The sequence below is a fragment of the Cyprinus carpio genome, chromosome B12 (assembly GCF_018340385.1).
Source record: "Cyprinus carpio isolate SPL01 chromosome B12, ASM1834038v1, whole genome shotgun sequence".
Classification (NCBI taxonomy): Eukaryota; Metazoa; Chordata; class Actinopteri; order Cypriniformes; family Cyprinidae; genus Cyprinus; species Cyprinus carpio.
The window spans coordinates 3,997,464-4,019,328 of NC_056608.1; the positions used below are offsets into that span (position 1 = coordinate 3,997,464).

Consider the following 21,865-nt stretch of genomic DNA (forward strand, 5'->3'; position numbering starts at 1 on the left):
AGCTGGGGATTTCAACCATGCTGACTTAAAGAGTGTGTTTCCTAAAATACACCAACACATTAACTTTCCAACAAGAGGTAAAAACATTTTAGACTTTGTTTACACCACACAGAGAGGAGCTTACAAAGCCCTCCCCCTCCCCCACCTCGGTGCCTCAGACCACATCACTGTCATGCTAAAGCCTGCATACACACCGCTCGTTAAAGTCGCCAAACCAGTTCAGAAACAGATTCAAGTGTGGCCAGAAGGATCGTCTGAGGCTCTTCAGGACTGCTTTGATACAACTGACTGGAATATGTTTAAGCAGGCTGCCACTTATAATAACTCCACTGACCTCCAGGAGTACTCGGAGACTGTCACTGCCTACATCACCAAGTGTATTGAGGATGTAACAGTCACAAAAACCATTACTGTCCGGGCCAACCAGAAGCCGTGGATGACAGGGGAAGTCTACAGACTCCTGGAGACGCGGAACGCTGCCTTCAGAGCTGGAGACGAGGGGGGCCTGAGAACAGCCAGGGCCAACCTATCCCGCGGCATCAGAGAGGCTAAGAGACAGTACTCCAGGAGGATAGCCCATCAATTCAGCGACAGCAGAGACACTCGGAGCCTGTGGCAGGGGATACAGACCATTACGGACTACAAGCCCCCACAGCGGACCTGTGACAGCAACATCTCTCTGCTGAACGAGCTGAACACCTTCTTCGCTCGCTTTGAGGCACAAAACAGCTCCACTGCACAGAAGACTCCACCTCCTCCCAGTGACCAGGTGATGATGCTGACCCCAGACAGCGTGAGGAGATCCTTCAGCAGGATCAATGCACGCAAAGCTCCGGGTCCTGACAACATTCCTGGGCGTGTACTGAGAGACTGTGCAGCAGAACTCACTGATGTCTTCACAGACATTTTCAACATCTAACTTAGTCAAGCTGTTGTTCCCACATGCTTCAAAGCTACCACCATCATTCCAGTCCCGAAGAAGCCATCTCCATCATGCTTCAATGACTACCGTCCTGTTGCACTTACTCCCATCCTCATGAAGTGCTTCGAACGGCTAGTCATGCACCACATCAAGTCTGCCCTCCCCCCCTCCCTGGACCCATTCCAGTTTGCATATCGGTCCAACCGGTCGACCGATGATGCCATCTCAACTACCCTCCACTCAGCACTCACACATCTAGAGGAAAAAGACTCATACGTCAGAATGCTGTTCATAGACTTCAGTTCAGCATTCAACACAATCATCCCTCAACAGCTCATTCACAAACTGGTCGAGCTGGGGCTCAACACTTCGCTGTGCAACTGGCTGTTGGACTTTCTGACTGGAAGACCTCAGGCAGTACGTGTCGGCAGCAACACATCCAGCACCATCACACTGAACACTGGGGCCCCCCAAGGATGTGTGCTGAGCCCCCTCCTCTTCACTCTGCTGACCCACGACTGCACACCGTCACACAACTCCAACCTCTTTATTAAGTTTGCGGATGACACGACTGTGGTGGGTCTCATTAGCAACAGAGATGAGACAAAACTACAGGAGCGAGGTGAGCCGCCTGGCCGGGTGGTGCAGTGACAACAATCTCTCTCTGAACGTGGAGAAGACGAAGGAGATTGTTGTGGACTTCAGGAGAGCGCACACTCAGCATGTTCCTCTGACCATCAACGGTGCGACTGTGGAGAGAGTGAGCAGCACCAAGTTCCTGGGTGTGCACATCACAGAGGACCTCTCCTGGACCGACAACACCGCAGCACTGGCCAAGAAATCACAACAGCGTCTCTACTTCCTCCGCAAACTGAGGAGAGCCAGAGCCCCACCCCCCATCACGTACACCTTCTACAAAGGCACCATCGAGAGCATTCTGACCAGCTGCATCACTGTGTGGTATGGCGCCTGCAACGCGTCCTGCCGGAAGACTCTGCAACGCATAGTGAGAGCAGCTGAGAAGATCATTGGTGTCTCTCTCCCCTCCCTCCAGGACATTTATGGAACCCGTCTCACTCGAAAAGCCCTCTGCATTGCAGGTGATCCCACTCACCCGTCACACAGCTTCTTCAGTCTGCTCCCATCAGGGAGGAGACTGCGGAGTCTCCAGGCCAGGACCAGCAGACTGAAGGACAGCTTCATCCATCAGGCTGTCAGGAAGCTGAACTCGCTCCCGAACTTACCCCCCCCGTCCCTCTTCTGCCTCAGGCACCACTGAACTATGAAACCCCCCACCCCCCCCCCCCCCCAGGTCCCACATCCCCAGGTCCTTCCACCCCCCCTCCCTCTAACATACGAATGTCATGCACCAGTCACTTTGTGCAGCAGTGGTCTGCTCACTACCTCATTCACCATGGATCTGACATCATTCTACCTCCTCATCAGTCAGTTTAATAAAATAACTGCTCTGAGCCCTTTGTCACTTTGTCACTTTTAATCAGACTGAATAAGATATTTTTTTATGCACTAAAACATCTTTTTATCTGCACTGTTTCTTCACTGGTTTGCACTCTATCTGCCATGTGCCTTGCGCTGCTTTTATTTAACCTTATTTTTATTTTATTTTTTCTATTATGTCTTTTTTACATTCCCTTATTGTATAGTTTTATCTTATATTTTATATTTGATCTAGATTTTTAGGCTCTACTGTTAGTGTTATCTGTATGCACCGGGGGTCTGAGAGTAACGCAATTTCGATACTCCCGGGTGAATGATTCTTATGAACTGGGACTTTCTATCAAACCAAATCTTATTTTATAAAAAAATCATTTTGCAACATATACTGTTGCGAGATGGAACTTCTAGCTAACTGTTATGTTATAAAATTAAATTAAGTAGCCTATATAAAATTGCTAAAATCTATCAGTACTTTTTTTACTTAAGTACATAAAAAATTGAGTACTTTTGTACTTTCACTCGAGTAAAATTGAAAAAGCATCACCCACACTTTCACAAGATTAATATTCTATAATATGTATCTGTACTTTTACTCAAGTACTTGATTTGTGTACTTTGTCCACCACTGCTAATAAATCATGAATCGGTTAGTCGTGACTGGCAATGCTTTGGCTCGTGCGCTCTCCGCGCCTCCGCCAAACGGTTTGGATCAGAGTAATCAATGCGAGAGAGAGAATGAAGTGGACTGTCGAAGCGCACAGGTGGAGCAGAGAAGCAAAACTACTGTTCAGGGTTTCAAGTGCAGGTCAGTTTCATCAGTAAATAAGCTATTGTAGTTTTGTCTTTGTTTACTTAGCTAAGCAGCAGCAGCCCATTGCTCACCATCACTCAAAATACTGTATAAAGGACATTATTAATATCTGTTGTAATGTTACAGTAGTAATTTAGCAGAAAAATAATCATATTTTATAATAGGTTTAGGGGGAGCTAGGGCAGACAACAACACAACCCTTACGAAAATGAACATGATTTTACTATAAATCCAAAGACAATGGTTACTATTGTTAAACCATGGTAACCACAAATTAAAAATTAATTTACAAATTAATTTATTTAAAAATAAATATAAATGGTAATCCATTTGTCAAAAAAAAAAAACATGGTCACTGTACTTTTACTATAATAAAAGCATGGTTAATTTTTGTAAGTGAAAAACATGACTCATGTCCAGCATTACGATTTTTTCTATAAAGATATTGCAGTGATGTACTAATTTTGACATGTAGGCAATTTAGAAAGTATAGTTTTGTTAAATCTTGAGTATTAAAGTCATGAGAGAGATGGATATCAGGGCAAAATAAAGAGACTATAAGGAAAATAGAAGTGAAGGTGCAGTTCAGGAGAAAACTTTTAATCATTTTGCATGTCCCCAACCTAAAGATTTAAACCTTTTTTTAAAAGACACCAATGTTTCATGAGTTTAGTACACAGAATAAGATGTATGCTTATTAGATAACCGTATTTGAGTTGAAGTAAATGCTTTTATTTATTATATATTTTTTTTAAATTTTCTGCAAAGATTTGGTTTCAAATTTCAATTTCTTATGATTTAAAGTACTAAAGTCTGATTTTGTGGTGGATGTGTTCAAATTTGATCATCTTAATTCAAGTGATGAATGATTTTGAAAGTCTGACAGTGTTGAGCACTACTGAAAGGTTAACCATTCATGGTGTAAATGTTTGAAAAAGATTAGTTCAAAATAAACATTCAATAGAAATTTAGAAAAGTAATCAAAAAGTAATCAAAAGTAATCAGTTACATTACTTTAATAAAGTAAAAAAAAAAGTTACACTACTATTACATTTTAAATAGGGTGATGTAATCTGTAACCTATTACATTTCCAAAGTAATCTTCAATCTTCTCAATACTGTGTGTGTGTGTGTGTGTGTGTGTGTGTATACATACATATATATAGATATATATATATATATATATATATATATATATATATATATAAAAAAATAAAAATATAAATACACATATATATATAATACAACAATATATGGGTAGTTGACAAATAAAAATTGGATTTTTGGATTGGATTGAATTTTCCGTCACACCATAGGACACATTGATAAGTTAACTACCCATATATATATATATATATATATATATATATATATATATATATATATATATATAAAATACAACAGTATGTCTAAATAACACCAATTCACAATTCAGGAGGTTGTTTGACTCACTTAGCAGTCATGCGCTTTAGCCTCTCAGAGTCATTCCCTCTTCGTTTTTTGCTCTCGAGAGCCAGAAAGTTCTCCTTCTGGAAGGTCTCCCATTTCACCAGCTTGTTAGCCTCTCTACCCTTCAACCGCAGTGCTATTATAAAAGGCAAATGCACAATTTTAACTTTATGTCACATTTCATCTTCAACAAGTCTGCTTGAACTGCAGTTCATTTCTAACTTTACCAAATCGGTGGTGTTTGGTGGATGGCACTTTGCGTAAGAGTCTTTTGATTAAGAGGTTGATGTGGGATAGAATGATGAACGGTGGAGCGAGAGTTGGACGGAAATGATACTCCACTATAAGATTATACCGCTGAAACTTCCAGTATGTGTCGCTGCACTCCTGAACCTTAGAGAAGGTGTAGCTACAGAAACATAGACAGAGAACAGAAATACATGGATGGATGGATAATTTGATGGCTACATACAGCAGATGGATGACTAGACAAACAAATACCTGAATGTGGCGATGAGGAGGTTGACTAGTAGGATGTTGGTGACTAGCAGGAATATGACCAGCAATATGACCACAAGCCAGTTGTGGCTGGTGTCTCTACATGGCTCGTTCCCTTCATTAATCAGTGTCAGATTATCTGTGCAGTCTCTATCCCAATAACTGCCAGCTTAACACACACAGATACAATATAGTCAATGGATGTTATCAGAAAGTTGTGAAATATTATTAGTTAACAATTTAAAGGAATAGTTCAGCCTAAACTTTTAATTTGTTGAAAAATTACTCATCCTCAAGCCATCCAAGATGTAGATGTTCATCAGAACAGATTTGGAGAAATTTAGCACTACTTCACTTGCTCACCAATGGATCCTCTGCAGTGAATGGGTGCCATCAGAATTAGAGTCCAAATAGCTGATAAAACATCACAATAATCCACACCACTCCAGTCCATCAATTAACATTTTGTGAAGTGAAAAGCTATGTGTTTGTAAGAAACAAATCCATCATCAAAGCATTTTTTTTTTTTTTACAGTTTAACATGCTTTCAGCTTAAATGAGTCCTCTATCCACAATATCACTTTCTCCAGTGAAAAAGTCATCTTGTTTCAACCACATATGCACAGTTCGAAAACGTTTTACTTTTTAAAACATTCCAAAGCAGTTCTAAACAAATATGTTGGTGAATTTTGATGTGAGAGGACAACAGGGGACTTTTTCACTGGGGAAAGCACTGTTATGAAATATGGACTCGTATTTTTCCCAGAAACAACGGCGTAAAGATAAAACACCCTAATGATGGATTTGTTTATTTCGAACATGCAGCTTTTTGCTTCACAACATGTTAACTGATGGACTGGAGAAGTGTGGCTTACTTGTTTAATATTGTGATGTTTTTATCAGCTGCTTGGACTCTCACTCTGATGGCACCCATTCACTGCAGAGGATCGATTGGATCCATTCTTCAAATCTGTTTCAGTAAAGAAACAAACTCATCTACATTTTGGGTCAGCACGTTTTCAGTAAATTTTCATTTTTAGGTGAACTATTCCTTTAAGGGTAAATCAGAAGTGAACATACTGTCTATTTCTTCCACAGGAATATGTCCAAATATATGCAAATATGGTCTGTACAAGACTCGTCGAAACACTCTATCAGGGCTTGGGTCATATTGGTATAATAGAGCTTGACTGGCCACTCCATACGCACTCAGAATCACTCCCAGGAAGAATAAGAAGAAGAATGCATCCTTTATCTGTGGTTCATTCATAAGAAATAAAAAACAGGAGTGAGATGTGAAAGGCCTCCAATTGTTGTTTTAATTTTTGTTTAAATTAAATTTTATGCATTTTTTTTTAACTGTAAACTGTTGAGACAATGGGATTTTAGTGGTATAGAAGTCTTTTAGGCTTGGATGTCTTTTAAAAGCATGAAATGAATATGGTGATGGTTGCTTGGAAAGGTCTCAAAGTGATAGTTCACCCAAAAATGAAAATTTTATGTTTATCTGCTTACCCCCAGGGCATCCAAGATGTAGGTGACTTTGTTTCTTCAGTAGAACACAAATTATGATTTTTAGCCTCAGGCGTTGCAGTCTCTCAGCTGTATAATGCTTGGCAAATGGTAACAGAATCTATGAGAGAAAAAAAAAACATGCACAGAAAAAACCAAATTAAACTCTGCGGCTCGTGACGATACATTGATGTGTAAAGAGACTAAACTTTCGGTCTGTAAAAGAAACTGAACAGTATTTATATTGTTTTTTTGTTTTTTTTACCTCTGATTCACGCAGTGTCCGAACTGTTAGAATTCTTGTGAACGCACTTCACAGCAGCCTGCATCATCATCTTGTTGCTTTATGGCGAATCGCAGACTTATAAGTGAATTACCGCCACCTATCTCTCAAGTGGACCATCGACACTCCTAACTGAGAATGTAGACAGAGTGTTAACGGGCCATTTGAGAGATAGGTGGCGGTAATGCAAATTATAAGTCTGCGATCTGCCATAAAGCAAGAAGAAGAAGATGTCTCATGCGCCTGCTGCTGTGAAGTTTGTTCACAAGAGTTCTAACAGTTCGGACACTGCGTGAATCAGAGGTTAAAAAAAATAAAAATAATAATAATAATTACTGTTCAGTTTCTTGCACAGACCGATCATTTTGTGTTTTTACACATCAATATATCGTCACAAGCCACAGGGTTTAATTTGGATTTGTCTGTGCATGTTTTTTTTCTCTCATAGATTGTTACCATTTGCCATGCATTGTACAGCTGAGAGACTGCAATGCCTGAAGCTAAAAATCATAATTTGTGTTCTACTGAAGAAACAAAGTCACCCACATCTTGGATGCCCTGGGGGTAAGCAGATATACATCAAATTTTCATTTTTGGGTGAACTATCGCTTTAATTTTTTGGTAATGCATTGCATGCAAAATTATTTTTGCTTGATGGCATCTATAGAGCTTCATTATCACTTTGATCACCTCTCTGATTGTCTCACCATTTTGCCAAGTATGATGATTTGTGGACCCAACTGTCTGTGAATGGCAAAAATGTGGATGAGTCGGAGCGTGAAGACCATGTAGTCCATACATAGTATACCACGTCCTGTGTTGAATGACCAACTGAACATCCTGAGACGGACATAAAAGTACACATGAATATAGTTGCAGCATCATTACTCCAGTCTTCAGTGTCATGTGATCCTTCAGAAATCATTCTAATATACTGATTTGCTGCTCACAAAATGTTTCTTATCATCAACGTTGAAAACTTTTTGTGGACTGTCAAGCATTACCTGCAGCACAATCCAGCAATAAAGAGGGAGATGGCAAGCACATCAAACTTATTCCAAACATCATGAAAATACAGCATCAACCTCTGGCAAAACGTCTTACTGTCCACAATGAATGTCTGGGAGAGAAAGAGAACAAAGAGAATTAATCATTAAATTTGAATGAAAATGATTAGGAGCACTTGTCCTCCTAATTTAAAAAAATTAGGAGCACCTTCTAATCAATAATAATAAAAAAAAAAAATTAGCCTTCCTTACGCGAAGTGACATTTGACTCAACATGATTTACAGGGGCATTTTCTTTTTAACTTTGTAAATGATTTTTTCTAATTTTATTAAATGTATGCAGTGTTTCCTCTAGGATTTTTTCCAGCTGTGGTAGCAGGACTATTTCCCTTGGACCACGGCCCTCCCCACCCAAGAATCACTTGCACTCAGAATTGTATTTATTTTAACTAAAAATACATGTAAATAGTAAACAATAAAATAAGAACAAATAAATTAATGACAATCAATAGCACAAACAAAAACAATAACAAGATACAAATAAAAAAATTAACAGTACTTATTTTTTTTTCAGTTAGGTCTAACTAAAATCTATTCAACTGTAAAATAACACTAGAAAATTTTCACTGTATAATGAAAGACAGCAGCAGGTTTATTTAGGCTGCTGTCTCTTTAAAACATGACGTCATTAGGATCTGTCATTCAGAAGCATGGCTTTTCCTATCATTGCTACGCTGATGACACTCAACTCTACTTCTCATTCCAACCAGATGACCCGACGGTAGTTGCTCACATTTCAGCCTGTCTGAGTGACATTTCTAGCTGGATGAATGACCATCACCTTCAGCCCAACCATACTAAGACTGAACTGCTGGTGGTTCCAGCTAACCCATTGTTTCATCACAACTTCTCTTTACAGCTGGGTTCGTCAACCATAACTCCTTCCATGACAGCCAGAAACCTAGGAGTTGTGATGGATCATCAGTTAAGCTTCACAGACCATATTGCTACAATGACACAGTCCTGCAGATTTGCCTTATACAACATTAGGAAGATTAGACCCTTCCTGTCAGAGCAAGCCACCCAACTTCTTGTCCAAGCTCTTGTTCTCTCCAGACTGGACTATTGTAATGCTCTCCTGGCGGGCCTTCCTGCATGTACTATCAAGCCTCTGCAACTTATCCAGAATGCAGCAGCGAGGGTTGTCTTCAATGAGCCAAAAACAGCTCACGTTACTCCTCTCCTCATCAGGTTACACTGGCTACCAGTAGCCGCTCACATCAAATTCAAGGTACTGATGCTTGCCTACAAGACAACCACTGTCATGGCACCAACATACCTAAGCTCATTAGTTCAATCGTATGCGCCCTCCAGAAGTTTGTGCTCTGCAAGTGAACGACACCTTGTGGTGCCATCCCAAAGAGGTTCAAAATCACTCTCACAGACTTTTTCCTGGACTGCGCCCAGCTTGTGGAATGACCTCCCGATCTCAATTCGAACAGCTGAGTCTTTACTAATTTTCAAAAAACATCTAAAGACTCATCTTTTTCGCCTGCACTTAACCAACTAATACTAGTACTTACCTTTTCTTTTTCTTGTCTATCATATTCTTAAAAAAAAAAAAAAAACTGGCTACGTGTTCTGTACTAAACTAACTGAGACTTGTCATAGCACTTGTATACCGTTGTTGTTCTCTTGTTGATCTGATTGCTTCTATTGTTCTCATTTGTAAGTCGCTTTGGATAAAAGAATCTGCTAAATGATTAAATGTAAATGTAAATGAAACTAATGTCCAACATCAAATTCCTGTGCACTATCCTCACATTCCCTTTCTCATCCTTGAGTTTGTAAGTGTGCGTCTGCAGGTTTCTGTCCACTATGGTGTACACTACAGGATCCCACTTATCTGCTAGTTTCCTCTTTCCTCTTTCTCCTTTATTCGCTACTAGCACACAATCCCCAATATCCAGACATGTCCCTCTGACTTTCTTGTTGTAACCTTTTGCCTGTTTCCTCTGCTCTTTTTCAGAATGTCGCTGTGCGATCTCAGCAGCTTCATGGAGGTACGACATCAACGATTTCAGGTAAGTACCATGATCAACAACTACAGGGTCATGTAGTACCTGTCTGAACATAACATCCACCGGTAATCTTGGTACGCTACCAAACATGAGCTGGAAAGGAGCATACCCTGTTGTTTCATGTAGCGTTGTAGGCAAAGGTCAACGTTTGAATTTGCTCTGGCCACTTGTGCTTCTCTTTTAGGGGCAGAGTTCGGAGCATACTTCCTAAGGTCTGATTAAACCTCTCTACCCCCCCATTTCCCATGGGGTGGTATGCAGTGGTGTGAGACTTGGCGACTCCTGACAGTTTGAAAAGCTCCGTTAGAAGGGCACTCTCAAAGTTGGCTCCCTGGTCTGTATGGATGCAATTTGGGAATCCGTACACACAGAATACACGGTCCCACAGTTTCCTTGCAACTTGTTTTGCTGATTGATTTGCACAAGGGAAGGCGTGAGCCAACTTCGTGAAATGGTCCGTCATGACAAGCACATCAACGGAACGCTTTTTCCCATCCTCCGCAGTCCAGAAATCCAGACATACCAGTTCCATGGGCATGGAGGTTTTGATACTTTCAAGTGGGGCCCGCGCGGATGGTTCTGGAGCCTTGGTTATGATGCACCTTTGGCAGCACTTGATATATCCACAAATATCATGCCCCGTTCCTGGCAAAAAGAAACGTTGGCGGGCGAGATGGGTGGTCCTTGCTTGCCCTTGGTGGCCCACCAAGTCATGTAATCCTGTCAAAGCTTGGTCCTTAAGGCTGGAAGGTAAGACCAACTGATACCGCTTATGTTTACTGTGTGGATCTTGTGTGACTCGGTACAGTATTCCATCTACAATCTTAAGTTTATCCCATTGCCTGAAAAGAGATAATGTTCTGCAATTCATATTGGCCCTTTCTTGTCTTGATGGTTGACGCTTCAAATTCATAAAGGACAAAACTTTTGAGATGACCAAATCAGCCTCTTACAAGTCCCTGATTTCATTTGCAGCAATCATAGGAAGGGTATCAACACCAGCTGGTACTAGATCTTGATAAGACCGAATTATCTGCACAGCTCTTGCTTTTGATGTTTCTTCCCACTGATCATGTAAACTTAAGCAGGCTTTGACAGTGGTGCTGTCAAAGAGGGAGGCAAGACAGTACTGAGGGCAGATCTGTAAGTTCTGAGCACCTTGACGAAAAGCGTCTCGAACTCCATCTCCATCATCCTCTTCAGCCTCCACAAGCAAATCACAATAGCGCTCCCTCATTAGCCTGCCGCTCACAGTCTTGACAAAAGGGTCTCTACTCAGAGCATCTGCCACTAAGTTTTTCATCCCTGCTATATGCTTCAACTCAAAAGTGTAAGCTGCCAGTTTGGACACCCAACGTTGCTCACAAGCGTCAAGTTTTGCCTTGGACATAACGTATGTGAGCGGACTGTCGTCTGTCCAAACAGTAAATGTTTGGCCTTTCAACCAATGGCTAAATTTCTCACATACGCTCCACTTAAGTGCCAGAAACTCGAGCTTATGAACTGGATAGGTCCTCTGTGATTTGCTCAGGGTCTTGCTCGGGAATGCAATTGGATGAGCTCGCTCTTCGCCTGCAGGCACCTGAGATAATACAGCTACCAAAAAGTCCAATGAAGCATCGATTGCAAGAATCAGAGGTTGAGTGAAGTCAGGATGTGCTAGAACCACACTTTGTAGCAGATTCTCCTTGAGACTAAATAATGCATGATCGCATTCCTTTGTCCAATCCGTGGGTTTGAGCTTCCTATAAGTTCCTGCTTTAATATTTCCCTTAAATCCTTTCTTCCTTCTCTGCCCAGCCATGAGAGCAAAGAGTGGCTTTGCCAAAGAAGAACATCCAGGAATGAAATGCTGGTAATAAAGGATCATACCAAGGACTGATTTAATTCTTTGCACTGATGGGGTACATCTGTCGTTTTCCATCAGATCAAATTTGGAGAGCTGCGAGCTCACCTCGACTTTAGCAGGATCTACAGAAACTCCATTCTTGTCTATGATGTGACCTAGGAACTTTACAGAGGTTCTCAGCAGATGGCATTTATTAGGGCTCAACTTAAGGTTGTGCTGCCTCAGATGACTGAACACAATCTCCAGCCTTTCCAATGCCTCTTGTTCACTTGGAGCGAACACCAGCAGATCGTCAAGATAACATAACAAGCTGCTAAAGTTTAAGTCTCCAAAGATGCTTACCATCATCCGCATAAAGGAGGCTGGGCTGTTGCATAGCCCTTGCGGCATCCTATTATACTCATGCAGCCCTACAGGAGTCGTGAATGCGGTATATTTCTTGTCCTCTTCGGCCATGGGTATGTTATAAAATCCTGATGTCAGGTCCATGGTGCTAAGAAGGGTGTTTCCGCCCAGAGCAGCCAAGCAGTCAGACTGGTGTGGAAGTGGGTGTGCATCCTTTATCATTCTTGCATTTAACCATCTAAAATCTGTGCATATCCTCAGACTGTCATCCTTCTTCCACACTAGGACTAGCGGGGAAGCATATTCATTAACAGACTTCCTAATTATCCCTTGTTCTTCCATCTGGGACAGAACCTGACGCAACTTTTGGTAGTGTGCAGGTGGCACTCTACGATAAGGGAGTCTGAATGGACGCTCATCCATTAGCCTAATGCGATGAACAAAGTCCTTCACTTCTCCACAGTCCAAAGCATGCTTGGAAAACACATTGTTGTATCTCTCCAGTAACTGGACTAACTTCTCTTTTGTCTCATGGTTGACAGAACAAGACTGGATGTCAAGATCAGCAAGACCAACAGTTTTCAGTCGCTGTCTAAAATCAGAAGATGGATTAGGTAAGCACTGACTCTCCTTCTCAAACACCTCAGTTTGACTCAATCCCTGGAAAAGTTCAAAATCATCCACGGCGACACATGGCGATACATCTGCCAATTTGCGATTTCTCTTGAGAGTAATTGGCTTATCAGAGACTTTGGTGACTTTTACGGGAACCCAGCGATCAGTCGTGATACAGATCTTGAAGTCGTTGGTTCCATTACAACTGTGCTTCCTGGTGACATGGGGACATTTTTTGGCAACTTTCCCCAAACAAGGTGCTCCTGTCTTGCTAAAAGAGTGACACTGCTGTAGCTTGATGGTTCCCACCTTGTCTGGCAACTCTGAGCCCTTCCACTGACAAGTATTGGCCATTACATCAAGGAACTGCTCACATCCAGCCATCGGCTCCATTGTCTGATTAGAAACAAGTCGCCAATAATCCCTATCGTCTTCATGCGATGTGCGAGGAATTTGAAAACATTTGTGCCAATGATTAAATAATCCTGCTGGCTGGGTACAACAAGAATAGGAACTAGGCAGCTCTCTCCATAAATTTTCAATTCAACCTCATACATACACTCTGGCCTTGTAACTTTACCTCCGCATCCCACTAGAATGACTTCCTGTTGAAGAAGTGTAGGTGGAGGCAATATATTCTCACTTATCATCCTCTTTTCGGTTTTGTCACTAAAGGTGCAGGCCATGGACCCTGTATCAAGCATTCCCTTCATTTGAAACAAAGTATTTACACTGACTGGTGCATAGAACAATTCATCGAATGCCTCAACTGCCTGGACATTGTGTGCTATCACTTTGGTTCCAGTGGGAGCCTGTGCACATGCATTTTCATATAAGTGATGGAGATCAACACTCTCTAGGGGTTCTTCGCTTGTTCCCATGCATCCCCCTTCCAAACGTGAGCCATCTAGTTTAAACCTGAAAAGCCCCTGAATGGTGTCAGACCAGGTCTCGACCTGTCACTTGTACAGTCTCTCTTACTATGCCCAGGCTGGAAGCACACAAAGCACAGATGTTCTCGCCGGCAATGCATTACAGTGGAGTGATCTGGAGATCTGCATACTCTACAGAGCTTGCCTTGGGGCTGGTGAGATGGCATTTGGACATTTTGAGATGATCAAGAAGATTAATCAGAGTTCTTATACAATTTTCATCACTTTCTATAGTGTGTGCAGTGTTGATTCGACTACACTCAACTGGCTCTATTGAAGAGCCAACATCTACTTCATCAACCTCATGTGACATCTGAACATGAGTAGTGACATGTTTTGAAGTAATATGACGCTTCGACTTCGTCGACATCTGCTCTTTTAGCTCTGTTTAGTACCTGTCAAGCTGATTTTGTGTCTCCTGTGCAGTCCATTTTTCTGGAGCTTTGAAACGGAAAACTGGAGCTAGGGTGGAGTCAGGGCAGTACTTCACAAACATCATGGCCGCTTCTTGACACAGATCCTCCATTCGTCTTCCAAGTCTTTTTAATGCTTCCTCTGCAAGATCCACTGCTTTATTCAACCGCACCCAATACTCAACAGGACCTTCTCCTGTTAATGGAACAGTGCCAAAGAAGTCAGCCAAGGGCATACATGAATAACTGACATCACTAAAATGTTGTTTCAGAATGTCCATGATAACCTTTGGGTTCTCAACTGGGTTTAAAGCTAAATTACAACGAAGAGTAACTCTGACAACATCTTTAGCTTTACCCATCAATCTGCTTAAAATCTCTTGATGTTGCTCTGCTAATGGTATTCCTCTCTTTCGCAGATATGTGCCCATCAGCTCCTCCCATTCATGCACTCCAAGCTTGTCTGACGAATCACCATGGTAAACTGGAGGCTCCTTTGTGTCTGACTGCATGACCAATCTCACTCCAATCAAGTTAAGTAAAGGTATATCTGAGAATGTCTTAGTGGTATCTAACAATTGTGTTTATGCACCTCTATTCTCTCCTTCCCCGTACCTAGCTTCACTTTGAGATGCTTACATTGTCTGACCAACTTGTTGAGCAATATGTGCTATCAACCCTTGCCAGTATGGATCGTTTATGTCTGGAACAGCTAAGGGCAAAGTGTCAGCTGTTTGATTGGGAACATTATCAGTTACACGTGTGGAGCACAACACATGAGGCATTCTGTTCACTCTACTCTCCCTTTCAGTTGGAGCGACTGGAGTTTGACCAAATATTCTCCCCCTACCAAGACCCAACCCAGTCGTTGTTTCATCAAATTCATCTCCGTTTAAACTAAATGCCATGTTCGGTTTCATACACAAAATAAATCCAACAGAAGATAAATGTCCAAATAGAATAAACTCTATCAGAAAATATCAGTCTGAGAATGATAATCACTTAATGAGGAAATGCACCAGTCAATATGGAAAATCCCACATGTGGTACTCTGAAATTTCTTCCCTCACAAAACCGTGAACCTCAAAGCAGCGTCCCTCTGTGACCTGATTGACATAGATCCTGAAGCAAATCTTTATCCGGGTCACAGCACCAATGTAACCCCTTTGCTGACCGCTGCTACTATCATATGCATTGTGTGCAAGAAGGCTCAGGACACTTTCACTTCTGTTCACCAAAGAGGATTTATTGACAGCCACGCCCAGCATTAACTATGAATAAAGTTCAAATCTCTCTCTCATGGGCATTCCAAAGACATTCCTCTCACCAGTATATACAATGCGAACTCACTTTAACAATTGAGTATAACAATTGAGAAAGACACCATTAACACCGAAACATAGTATTAATATAGTACAAGAATATAGAAGAATATAATAAGAGTGAAATACCTGCTGATTAACATGAATAAAGTTCAAATCTCTCTCTCATGGGCATGCCAAAGACATTCCTGTATGATATAATATTTGTTAGCTAATTAATGACTCAAACCATGCCAATAGCATATCATACAGCCGACACGATATAACTTCTTAATCCACTCACGCATAAAACTTATAACAGAACACTGCATACAGTCTCAGAAGTACTTATAATAGAATATTTAGTCAATTTATACACTTTGCAAACTTAATTCACCCATAAAATGAAGAGCACTGACAAACGCTTACCTCTCACCAGCCTATACAATGCGAACTGAAGAGAAGCGCGCACTCACTTGAAAATGGCGCCAGTAGAGCGCCAACAGAAACTTTAAAAATAAAAGTCTCTAAACAGTGAACAGCATCATCGACATACAGTATATTGCACAAAGTAAAACAGAAATAAATCAATAATACAATAACAAATAAACCCATAATATAATAAAAAGGATTTTAGTGAAAAACAATGTGTTACATTCAAACTGTATTCACTATAACTCGTTACAAGAGCATGTTCTAGTACACCCCCAAAACAAAATCAAGACTTTGTAAAAGAGCATAATAGGTCACCTTTAAAAGCTGTCACTCTGCTTATTGCAATCTGTGGGTGCACAGAAAATAAGAGCGGGCGAGTGAGTTCTCAAGACTCAAAAGCACATGCAAATGATACATTCCATCATCGCATTGTAAGCACGGATCCTGTGGGAATGAGTAGAATCATTATTAATAGCCGCAATCCCATGCCGAAATCTGCTAATAACCAGAGTATGAATGATCAAATAAAAGAGTTCAAGCAGGTAAGTTTCATTGTGTTTCCCATAAATTGATTTATTTGTGGCGGCCGCCACAAATAGATTTTTCAAAAGGCTTTGACTTTGTTGAATAAACATGAGCACTGCACGTCAAAGTCAAAACCCGGTGCAGGTGTTTTTATATAGCTGTATTTCTGAAGGAAACCAACTGTCTTCAGAAAATGATGGATGTCATTTTTATTTCATCTTGCCTGTAATGCCCGAGCAGCGTTTGTGAGGGCAGCGCTTATTTGATTGCAGCCATAACCGGGAAACCTCTATCTCTCCCACTCTATAAGCCCCTCCTGCTCGCAGAGAATTAATTTTCATATACAGGTGCATCTCAATAAATTAAAATGTCGTGGAAAAGTTAATTTATTTCAGTAATTCAACTCAAAATGTGAAACTTGTGTATTAAATAAATTAATTGCACACAGACTGAAGTAGTTTAAGTGTTTGGTTCTTTTAATTGTGATGATTTTGGCTCATATTTAACAAAAACCCACCAATTCATCTCAACAAATTAGAATATAGTGACATGCCAATCAGCTAACTAACTCAAAACACCTGCAAAGGTTTCCTGAGCCTTCAAAATGGTCTCTCAGTTTGGTTCACTAGGCTAAACAATCATGGGGATGACTGCTGATCTGACAGTTGTCCAGAAGACAATCATTGACACCCTTCACAAGGAGGGTAAGCCACAAACATTAATTGCCAAAGAAGCTGGCTGTTCACAGAGTGCTGTATCCAAGCATGTTAGCAGATAGTTGAGTGGAAGGAAAAAGTGTGGAAGAAAAAGATGCACAACCAACCAAGAGGACCGCAGCCTTATGAGGAATGTCAAGCAAAATCGATGAAAGAATTTGAGTGAACTTCACAAGGAATGGACTGAGGCTGGGGTAAAGGCATCAAGAGCCACCACACACAGACGTGTCAAGGAATTTGGCTGCAGTTGCCGTATTCCTCTTGTTAAGCCACTCCTGAACCACAGACAACGTCAGAGGTGTCTTACCTAGGCTAAGGAGAAGAAGAACTGGACTGTTGCCCAGTGGTCCAAAGTCCTCTTTTCAGATGAGAGCAAGTTTTGTATTTCATTTGGAAACCAAGGTCCTAGAGTCTGGAGGAAGGGTGGAGAAGCTCATAGCCCAAGTTGCTTGAAGTCCAGTGTTAAGTTTCCACAGTCTGTGATGATTTGGGATGCAATGTCATCTGCTGGCGTTGGTCCGTTGAAAACCAAAGTCACTGCACCCGTTTACCAAGAAATTTTGGAGCACTTCATGCTTCCTTCTGCTGACCAGCTTTTTGAAGATGCTGATTTCATTTTCCAGCAGGATTTGGCACCTGCCAACACTGCCAAAAGCACCAAAAGTTGGTTAAATGACCATGGTGTTGGTGTGCTTGACTGGACAGCAAACTCACCAGACCTGAACCCCATAGAGAATCTATTGGGTATTGTCAAGAGGAAAATGAGAAACAAGAGACCAAAAAATGCAGATGAGCTGAAGGCCACTGTCAAAGAAACCTGGGCTTCCATACCACCTCAGCAGTGCCACAAACTGATCACATCCATGCCACTCCGAATTGAGGCAGTAATTAAAGCAAAAGGAGCCCCTACCAAGTATTGAGTACATGTACAGTAAATGAACAGACTTTCCAGAAGGCCAACAATTCACTAAAAATGTTTTTTTATTGGTCTTATGAAGCATTCTAATCTGTTGAGATTGTTGGGTTTTTGTTAAATATGAGCCAAAATCATCACAATTAAAAAAACCAAAGGCTTAAACTACTTCAGTCTGTGTGCATTGAATTTATTTAATACACGAGTTTCACAATTTGAGTTAAATTACTGAAATAAATGAACTTTTCCACGACATTCTAATTTATTGAAATGCACCTGTATATGCCACCACAAATAGAGTGCAAGGCTGTGGGAAACACCGCTCTCTATGGCGCCGCACACGGCTGCTTCAGTGCTTGGGTCTCCAGTGTTTGTACTGTTTTTGTTCGTTTTTCCAGTTCTTTGTTTGTCAAACACACTCATTTTAACCAGGGATGAATTGCTGAACATTTGGCAGAACACACCACAAAATCTTTTCCCAGATTTCAATTATTCGGACGTTTTACTGAGCGTTGTTGTCGGCGGAATAGCAGTGCTGATCAAACGCTTCAAGAAGCTCAGATGGGGGAAGCGAGCTGGTGCGCTCGTTAGACTCAGGAAGCGCGGATTTCGAACGCTGTTGCCTAGCATCCATCTGGCAAATCTCCGCTCTCTACCCAACAAAACGGACGAAATCCTTCTGCTCTCCCAGACAAATAAGGATTTCTCACACTCTGCTGCTCTGTGTTTTACGGAAACCTGGCTGAATGATGCCATTCCAGACAGCGCGCTCCATCTGCCGGACTTTCAGCTGTTTCGAGCAGATCGTGACACAGAATCAACGGGGAAATCGCTCGGCAGCGGGACATGCTTTTACATCAATGAACGGTGGTGCACAGATGTAACTGTGTTGAAGAAGATGTGCTGTTCAGATCTAGAAGTGCTTTTTGTTAACTGCAAACCATTCTATTCGCCACGGGAGTTTCACTTGTTCATTCTGGTGAGTGTTTACATCCCTCCGCACGTAAGCCTGGCTTTACAGAAACTCGCTGATCAGATCGGAGACAGAACAACAACACCCGAACTCTGTTTTAATCATTCTTGGGGACTTTAATAAAGCTAATCTCTCCCGTGAACTGCCAAAATACAGACAGCATGTTACATGTCCCACCAGAGACAGTAATATATTGGCTCACTGTTACACCACAATAAAGGATGCATATCACTTTTCACCACAAACAAACCAACAGCCATAAAATCAAAGAAATTTAAATCTGCTAAACCTGTAGTAAAGACTGTAAAGAGATGGACCAACGAAACAGAGCAGGATTTACAAGCTTGTTTTGACCTCACTGATTGGAGTGTTTTTGAAGCTGCTCCCACCGATCTGGACGAACTCACAGAGACTGTAACATCCTATATTAGTTTTTGTGAGGATATATGTATTCCTACCAGGACTTATTTAACATTCAACAATGATAAGCCATGGTTTACAGCAAAATTCAGACATCTTCGTCAGGCCAAAGAAGATGCCTACAGAAATTGGGACAGAGTTTTGAATAATCCGGCCAGGAACACACTGAACAAACAGATTAGAGTAGCTAAAAGGACCTACGCTAAAAAGTGTGAAGACCAGTTCACTTCCAACGACTCAGCTTCAGTGTGGAAAAGACTGAGAGCCATCACTAACTACAAGACACCATCCCCCTCCACTGAGGCAAATCAATGACTTGCTAATGACCTGAATGAGTTTTATTGTAGATTTGAAACACCCCACACCCATTTTGACCAGCTCCCTACACAACCGTTAACACCCCCTCTCCCCCGCTCCTGCACTTCAAATCAGTGAAAACGATGTGTGCCAGGTCTTCAGGAAGAACAAAAGAAGAAAAGCACCAGGCCCAGATGGTGTTACACCAGCCTGTCTAAAAACCTGTGCTGACCAGCTGGCCCCCATCTTTTCACAGATCTTCAACAGATCTCTGGAGTTGTGTGAAGTGCCTTCCTGCTTCAAACGCTCCACCATCATCCTCGTTCCAAAGAAACCCAAGATAAGAGGACTTAACGACTACAGACCTGTGGCTTTAACGTCTGTCGTCATGAAGTCGTTTGAAAAACTGGTTCTGGCTTATCTGAAGGACATCACTGGACCCTTGCTGGACCCCCTGCAGTTTGCTTACCGAGCAAACAGGTCCATGGATGATGCAATCAACATGGGATTGCACTTCATCCTGCAACATCTGGAAAAAACAGGGACTTATGTGAGGATCCTGTTTGTGGACTTTAGTTCAGCTTTCAACATCATCATCCCAACAGCCCTCCAGACCAAACTGACCCAGCTCTCTGTTCCTAGCTCTATCTGTCAGTGGATCAGCAGCTTTCTGACAGAGAGGCAACAGTTAGTGAGTCTGGGGAAATTCATGTCAAACAGCTGCTCCACCAACACTGGTGCCCCTCAGGGATGTGTTCTCTCCCCACTGCTCTTCTCCCTGTACACCAACGACTGCACCTCCAAAGACCCCTCTGTCAAGCTCCTGAAGTTTACAGATGACACTACAGTCATCGACCTCATCCAGGATGGTGACGAGTCTGCTTACAGACAAGAGGTTGAGGAGCTGGCTGTCTAACGCAGTCTTAACAACCTGGAGCTGAACACTGTCAAAACAGTGGAGATGATCGCGGACTTCAGGAGAAACCCCCTGCACTCCCCCCACTCACCATCATAGACAGCACTGCAGCTGCAGTGGAGTCATTCAGATTCCTGGGAACCACCATCTCTCAGGACCTGAAGTGGGACAATCACATTGACTCCATTGTTAAAAAGGACCAACAAAGGTTGTACTAACTTCTCCAGCCGAGGCAGTTTAACCTGCCACAGGAGCTGCTGAAACAGTTCTACTCAGCCGTCATTGAGTCTGTCCTGTGCACTTCAATAACTGTCTGGTTTGGTTCAGCTACAAAATCAGACATCAGAATACTACAGAGAACGGTTCGGACTGCTGAAAGGATTATTGGTGCTCCCCTGCCCACCCTTCAAGAACTGTATTCATCCAGAGTGCGGAAAATGGCTCAGAAAATCATTCTGGATCCCTCACATCCAAGTTACCCCCTTTTTGAACTTTTGCCATCTGGCCAGCACTTCAGAGCCGCAAATACCAGGACAGTCAGGCACAAGAACAGTTTCTTCCCCCAGGCAATCTACCTCACGAACAGTTAAATGTTCCCCACTTATGCAATAAAAATGTGCAATATCCTTATATTTATTTGTTACCCCTCCATCCAAGTACATATATGCATCTTACTCTATTCTATTCCATTATCATCTATAGCACAACTGTTCATACAATTTATTTATTTGCATTTTTTTTTTCTCTCTGTGTGTTGTTGTTGTCTCTGTGTACTGGAAGCTTATGTCACTAAAACAAATTCCTTGTATGCACAAGCATACTTGGCAATAAAGCTCTTTCTGATTCTGATTCTGATTTCCGATTCTGTAATGATTTTTATTAAATATTTTAATTTGAATGTCGGATTGAAATTAACGCTATTATTAGAGTAGTTAATCGTTAGCATAAGCTCTGCTAATGCTAATGAGCATTAGAATGAAGAATCTTTGTTAACTATTTAATGCTCCTATAACTTTTATTAGGGTAAAAAAACAGGAGAGGACATGATTATATTTACTATTTTTACACACCAGATGCTTTTAAATTAATTGTGAATCTAAAATATGCGTGTTAAAGAATGTACAAATGGTTAACACTGTCTGTGTCAAGTCAGAAAAGCAGTCAAATTTTTTAATTAGCATGTTTTTGTGTTTT

At 41.6% G+C, this 21,865-nt stretch overlaps 1 pseudogene; it reads right to left on the reverse strand.

Moving 5' to 3' along the window:
- LOC109064174 overlaps positions 1–21,865 on the reverse strand; it is a 61,979-nt pseudogene that overhangs the window by 10,811 nt on the left and 29,303 nt on the right.